Consider the following 5,892-nt stretch of genomic DNA (forward strand, 5'->3'; position numbering starts at 1 on the left):
AGCAGTCCACGGTACTTTCAGCATTCTTCGCCAGCACCACAACTCAAAAGCATCAACTCTTCTTCGGTCTTCCTTATTCATTGTCCACATGTTCTTTTATTATATTGTTTTTCCTTCACCCATAGCAACACCTATCTCTTAACTATCTGTCTATTTTCTTTCTTTTGCCCTCACCTCCATCCCTAGTAATCAACAAAGAAAATTTCCTTCCCTGTGTAAATCTTTCCTTGACTTTTTATAATAACAGATTCATATAATATGTGTCCTTCTGTAATTGACTTATTTCACTCAGCATAATATATTCCAGGTTGATCAATATTATGAGGTGATTCATTGTTTCTTCATTATCCTTTCATGTAGCATAGCATGTGTGTATTAAACATAGTTTGGTTATCCATTCATCTGTGAATGGGTCCATAGGTTGTTTCCATTTCTCTGCTATTGTGAATACTGGTGTGAACATGAGTATGCATATATCTATTCATGTCCCAGATCTCACCTCTTTAGGATATAGTCCTTGTAGTGGAATTGCTTCATCAAACAGTACTTCTATTTTCAATTTTTTTAAGGAAGTGTCATACCATTTTCCACAGTTGTACCATTTTATAGTTACACCATTAGTGTGTGAGAGTTCCAACCTCTCCATACCCTCACCAGTATGAAAACCAAGTCCACAAACAAAAATATGAATTTAGAGTATATCCTACCTGAATTTAGAGATCATCTGAAGAAGAGATTTGATTAATTGAACACCAATGACTGAAAAGTAGATGAGTTGTGCGATAACATCAAAAAGAGAAAGAAGGAAGAAAAGACCAAAGTAGAAGTCAGAAAGGACTCTTTTTTTTTTTTTTTCCTTCTGAATGGAGAGTAGCTAAAGTAAATGGAACAAATGATGAAATAAAGGAGCTAAACAGAATATTTCTAAGGGCAGCTCGAGAAGACAAAGTAAAGTATTATAATGAAATGGACACAGACATGGTGTTGGAAAACCAAAATGGAAGAACACAGTTGGCATTTCTCAAGCTCAAAGAACTGTACCAAGAAAAAGGTAGCATATAATCAAGAACAAATTGTATTGAAGGAAGAAGTCCAAGCTACACTGAAGGAATTGACAAAAACAATGCTGCAGAAATTGACAGACTACTCATTGAGATGTTTCACAAAATGGATGCAGCACTGGAGGTGTTAACTCATTTAGGCCAAGAAATTTGGAAGGCAAGTACCTGGCTAACCAACTGGAAGAGATCAATATTTGTGCCCAATCTGAAGAAAGGTCATCTAAGAGAATGTGCAAATTACCAAACAGTATCATTAATATCACATGCAAGTAAACTTTTGTTGAAAATAATTCAAAAACAATTGCAGTGGTATATTGACATAGAACTGCCAGAATGCAAGCAGGATTCAGAAGAGGATGTGGCACAGGGATATCATTGCTGATGTCTGGTGGATCTTGACTGAAAGCAAAGAATACCAGAATGATGTTTACCTGTGCTTTATTGATTATGCAAAGGTATTTGATTGTGTGGATCATATCATATCATGGATAATATTGTGAAGAATAGGAATTCCAAATACTCAAAATTGTAAGTAACCTGTATATAGACCAAGAGGCTGTCATTTGAACACAACAAGGAGCTATTACATGGTTTAAAATCAGGATGGGTGTGCATCAAAGTTGTTATCCTTTCATCATACTTATTCAATTTATAGCCTGAGCAAATAACCCAAGATGAGGGAGTATCATGCCATCATGATTGGATGAAGACTTACTAACAACCTGCAATATGCAGATGACACAACCCTGCTTGCTGAAAGTGAAGATGACGTGAAGCATTTACTGACGAAGTTTCATGAGTTCAGTCCTTGCTGTAAAGAATACAAAAATCTTCACAACTGGACCAATAAGCCATAAATGAAGAAGAGATTGTCAGAGATTTGGTTTTCTTGGATCCCAATGAACACCCATGGAAGCAGCAGCCAAGGAATCAGATGTCATATTGCACTGGGCAAATCTACTATAAAAGATCTCTTTAAAGTGTTAAGGAGCAAATATGTCATTTTGAAGACTAAGGTGTACCTGAACCAAGCCAAGGTATTTTCAATCACTTCATATGCACTTGAAAATTTCTCTCTTTTTTTTTTTTTTGGTTCATATGCATTTGAAAGCTGGACACTGAGTAAGGAAGATCTAAGAAGAGTTAAAACCTTTGAAAAGTGGTGCTAGCAAAGAATACTGAAAATACCATGGACTAACAGAAGAGCAAACAAATCTGTCCTAGAGGAAGTCCAGCTGGAAAACTCCTTAGAAGCAGGAATGACCAGATTTTGTCTCACCTACTGTGGTCATATGGTCAGATGGGACCAGTCCCTGGAGAAGTATATCAGTTGGTAAAGTAGAGGGTCAGAGGAAAAAGGGAAGATCCTCAATGAGATAGACTGACACAGAGGCTGGAGCAATGGGCTCAAGCAGAGCAGGGATCGTGAAGATGGTGCAGGACCAGGCAGTGTTTTATTCTTTTGTACAAAGTGTCCTTATGAGTCAGAGTTGACTCAATGGCACCTAACAAACAGGAAAATTGTTTGTCCATATATGCTCTTTATTATTTTAAGAAATTTCACTTCTATTCCTCTTTTCTTGATAGTTTTCATCAGGAATGTGTTTTGGATTTTTTCAAATGCTTTTTTTTTTTTTTTTGCATTGATTGATATACTCATATGGTCCTTTTCCTTTGTCTTATTAATGTGATGGATTATGTTGATTATTTTCCTGATGTTGAACCAACCTTGAGTACCTTGTATTAATTCCACTAGTCATGGTCTGTTTACTTATTTATTTATTTAGATACGTTGTTGGATTCTATTGGGTAGGATTTTGTTGAAGATTTTTGTGTCTATATTCATGAAGGATATTAGTCTGTAGTTTCCTTTGAGTGGTATCTTTATCTGATTTTGGTATCAGAACCAGGCTTGCTTTATAGAATGAACTTGAGAGTATTCCATCATTTTCTACATTATGTAATAGTGTGAGAAGGACGGGTTTCAGTCAGTTCCTCTCTGAATGCTTGATTGAATTCTCCAGTAAAGCCATCTATGCCAGAACTTGTTTTATGGAGAATTTTTTTTTTTGTTTTAAATAGTCTGTACAATTTCTTCTTTTAGTATGGATGTGTTCAAATTTTTTATCTCAGTCTGTGTTAGTTTAGGTAGATCTTGTTTTCCTAGAAACATGCCCATTTCTTCTAGGTTTTCTAATATGTTGGAGTACTGTACTTCTTAATATTCTGATATTCTGTTATTATCCTTTTTAATTCAGTTGGTTGTGTTGTGGTATCACCCATTTCATTTATAATTCATATTGTTTGAATTCTTTCTTTTCCTTATACAAATTTTTGAATGGTTTGTCAATTTTTAAAAATTTTTCAAAGAATCAACTTCTAGTCTTGCTAATATATATATATATATATATATATATGTTCTATTTCATTTATTCCTACACTGATCTTTATTATTTCCTTTCTTCTGGAGATTGTAAGCTTCTTTTGATGCTCTTTTTCTAAATGTTGGAGTTTTGGGGTTAAGGTGTTGATTTTGATCTTTTCTTCTTTTTTGATGTGTGCATATATGGCTATAAATTAACCTCTGAGTACTGTTTTAACTGTGTCTCAAAGGTTTTGGTATGTTATATTTTCATTGTCATTTGTTTCGAGGAATTTTTTACTTTACAATGTATTTCTTTTGTTTCCCAGCAGTTCTTGAGTAGTGTGTTATTCAGTTTCCATGTATTGGTTTTTCCCTTGGTCTTCCTATTACTGATTTCTAATTTTATATCATTGTGGTACAAGTAGATGCGTCATAGTATTTTGATTTTTAAAATTTATTGAAGTTTGTTTTATAGTCTAATATATGATCTGTTCTGGAGAATAATCCATGAGAAAATAATGTGTATTGCATTTTTGTTGAGTAGAATGTTCCTTATATGTCTATGAGGTTGAATTAATTGATAGTGTTGTAATCTTCTGCATCTTTGTTGATTTATTTTTCTAGTTGTTCTGCCTTTCATTAAAAGTGATGTGTTAAAGTTCATGACTGCTATTGTAGAATTGTTGATTTCACCTTTCAATTCAGTTGTTTGCTTTATATAGTTTGGAAGTCTTTCATTGAGTGCATATGCATTTATTTGGTGAAGTCCTCCTGGTCAACTTATGCCATCCTTTGTGTTTTATGCAGATTTTTATCTTGAAGTCTATTTCACCAGTTTCATCAGAGAGTAACATTACCACTCCTACTTTGTTTTATTTGCCATTAACTTGACATTTTTTCTACCCCTTGATTTTTACTTCACTTCTATCTTTGTGTCTATGGTTGGTCTTTTGTAAGCAGTGTATTGATGGGTCTTCTTTTTTATCTACCCTATCACTCTATTCTACTTGACTGGTGCATTTAGTCCATTCATGTTCAGTGTAAGTAATGATAGATATGAATTTATTGCTGTCATTCATTTTGTGTGTGTCTGTGTGTTATTGATGATTTCCTTGTGCTAAATATTTTTGGGGGGCTGCGTCCATTTTTGTTATTGAGTTTTCTTTCCCTTTTCTTCACTGTTGCTAATTTTGTGGTTACTAAGTTCTTGTAATTTTCTTCTTTCTTCTTTTACTTTGAAGACTTATTAATTTTCTTTGTGGTTATCCTGTAGTAAAGTTTTGTCTTCCTAAGTTTGCAAAAGTCTGTTCTATATTGCTATTATTGAGTGCATACACATCATGACTTCCTCTTCATTTGGTAGTTTTGTAATTATACCATTTATTCCCTCTATTTTCTTTGCACTTGGTGCTTCTCTATTTTTCTGTTTGTAAGCTGGTAGCATAGTGCCTAAGGCACTTGACTGCTAACCAGAAGGCTGACAGTTCAAATCCACCAGCCACTCCTTGGAAGGAAGATGAGACAATCTACTTCTGTAGTGATACTGCCTCGGAAACCCCAGGAGGGGTCGCTATGAGTCAGGTCCGACTCAACAGCACCTAACAACAACAACAACAACAAGCTTATTAAAATAAATTTTGAGATTTCTTTTTCTTGTTTGGTTTCCAGGTGTTGTTGTCATATGACTTGATCTTAATTTGTGGTCCTTCATTGCTGGTTTTCTGTCAGAAGGACTTCCTTTAGTAGATCTTGTAGGCTTGGTTTCATTTTTACAAATTCTCATAGTTTCTATTTGTCTAGTAATGACTTAATTTCTCCCCTATATCTGTGCAAGAGTTTAGCTGGATATATAATTTTTGGTTGGCAATTCTTTTCCTTCAAGGTTTTGTATATGTTATTATACCATTGCTGTCTTTCCTGAATGGTTTCTGCTGAGAAATTAAAGCTTAATCTTATTGGTTGTCTTTTGTTTGTAACATTTCTTTTTTCCAAGTTGCTCCTGAGATTCTTTCTTTGGTTTGGAGAGTTGGATTATGATATCCTTGGTGACTTTCTCTTTTTTTCAAGGGTATTATCTATCTTTTCCTTTTTTTTTTTTGTTTTGCATGGTTTCTTCCATGGAAGGATATATGTCAAAGAAAAAGAAACAAACAACAAAACCAAGCAAGACAGAAATGTATATATAGCTGGGCAATGAATGAAGATGATCAAATAAGATGATGCCTTTGACTTGTGGTGTTGGAGAAGAATACTGAAAGTACCACGGACTGCTAAAAGAGCTAACAAATCTGTCCCAGAAGAAGTGCAGCTGGAATGCACCTTGGAATAGACAATGACCAGACTTCATCTCACCTACTTTGGTCATGTAGTCAGAAGGAACCATTTCCTGGGGAAGGATATCATGCTTGATAAAGTGGAAGGTCAATGAAAAAGGCAAAGGCCCTCAACAAGATAGATTGACACAGT

This window comes from Orycteropus afer, unplaced genomic scaffold (genome assembly GCF_000298275.1).
Source record: "Orycteropus afer afer isolate SDZICR_OR568_19922 unplaced genomic scaffold, OryAfe1.0 scaffold00105, whole genome shotgun sequence".
Taxonomy (NCBI): domain Eukaryota; kingdom Metazoa; phylum Chordata; class Mammalia; order Tubulidentata; family Orycteropodidae; genus Orycteropus; species Orycteropus afer.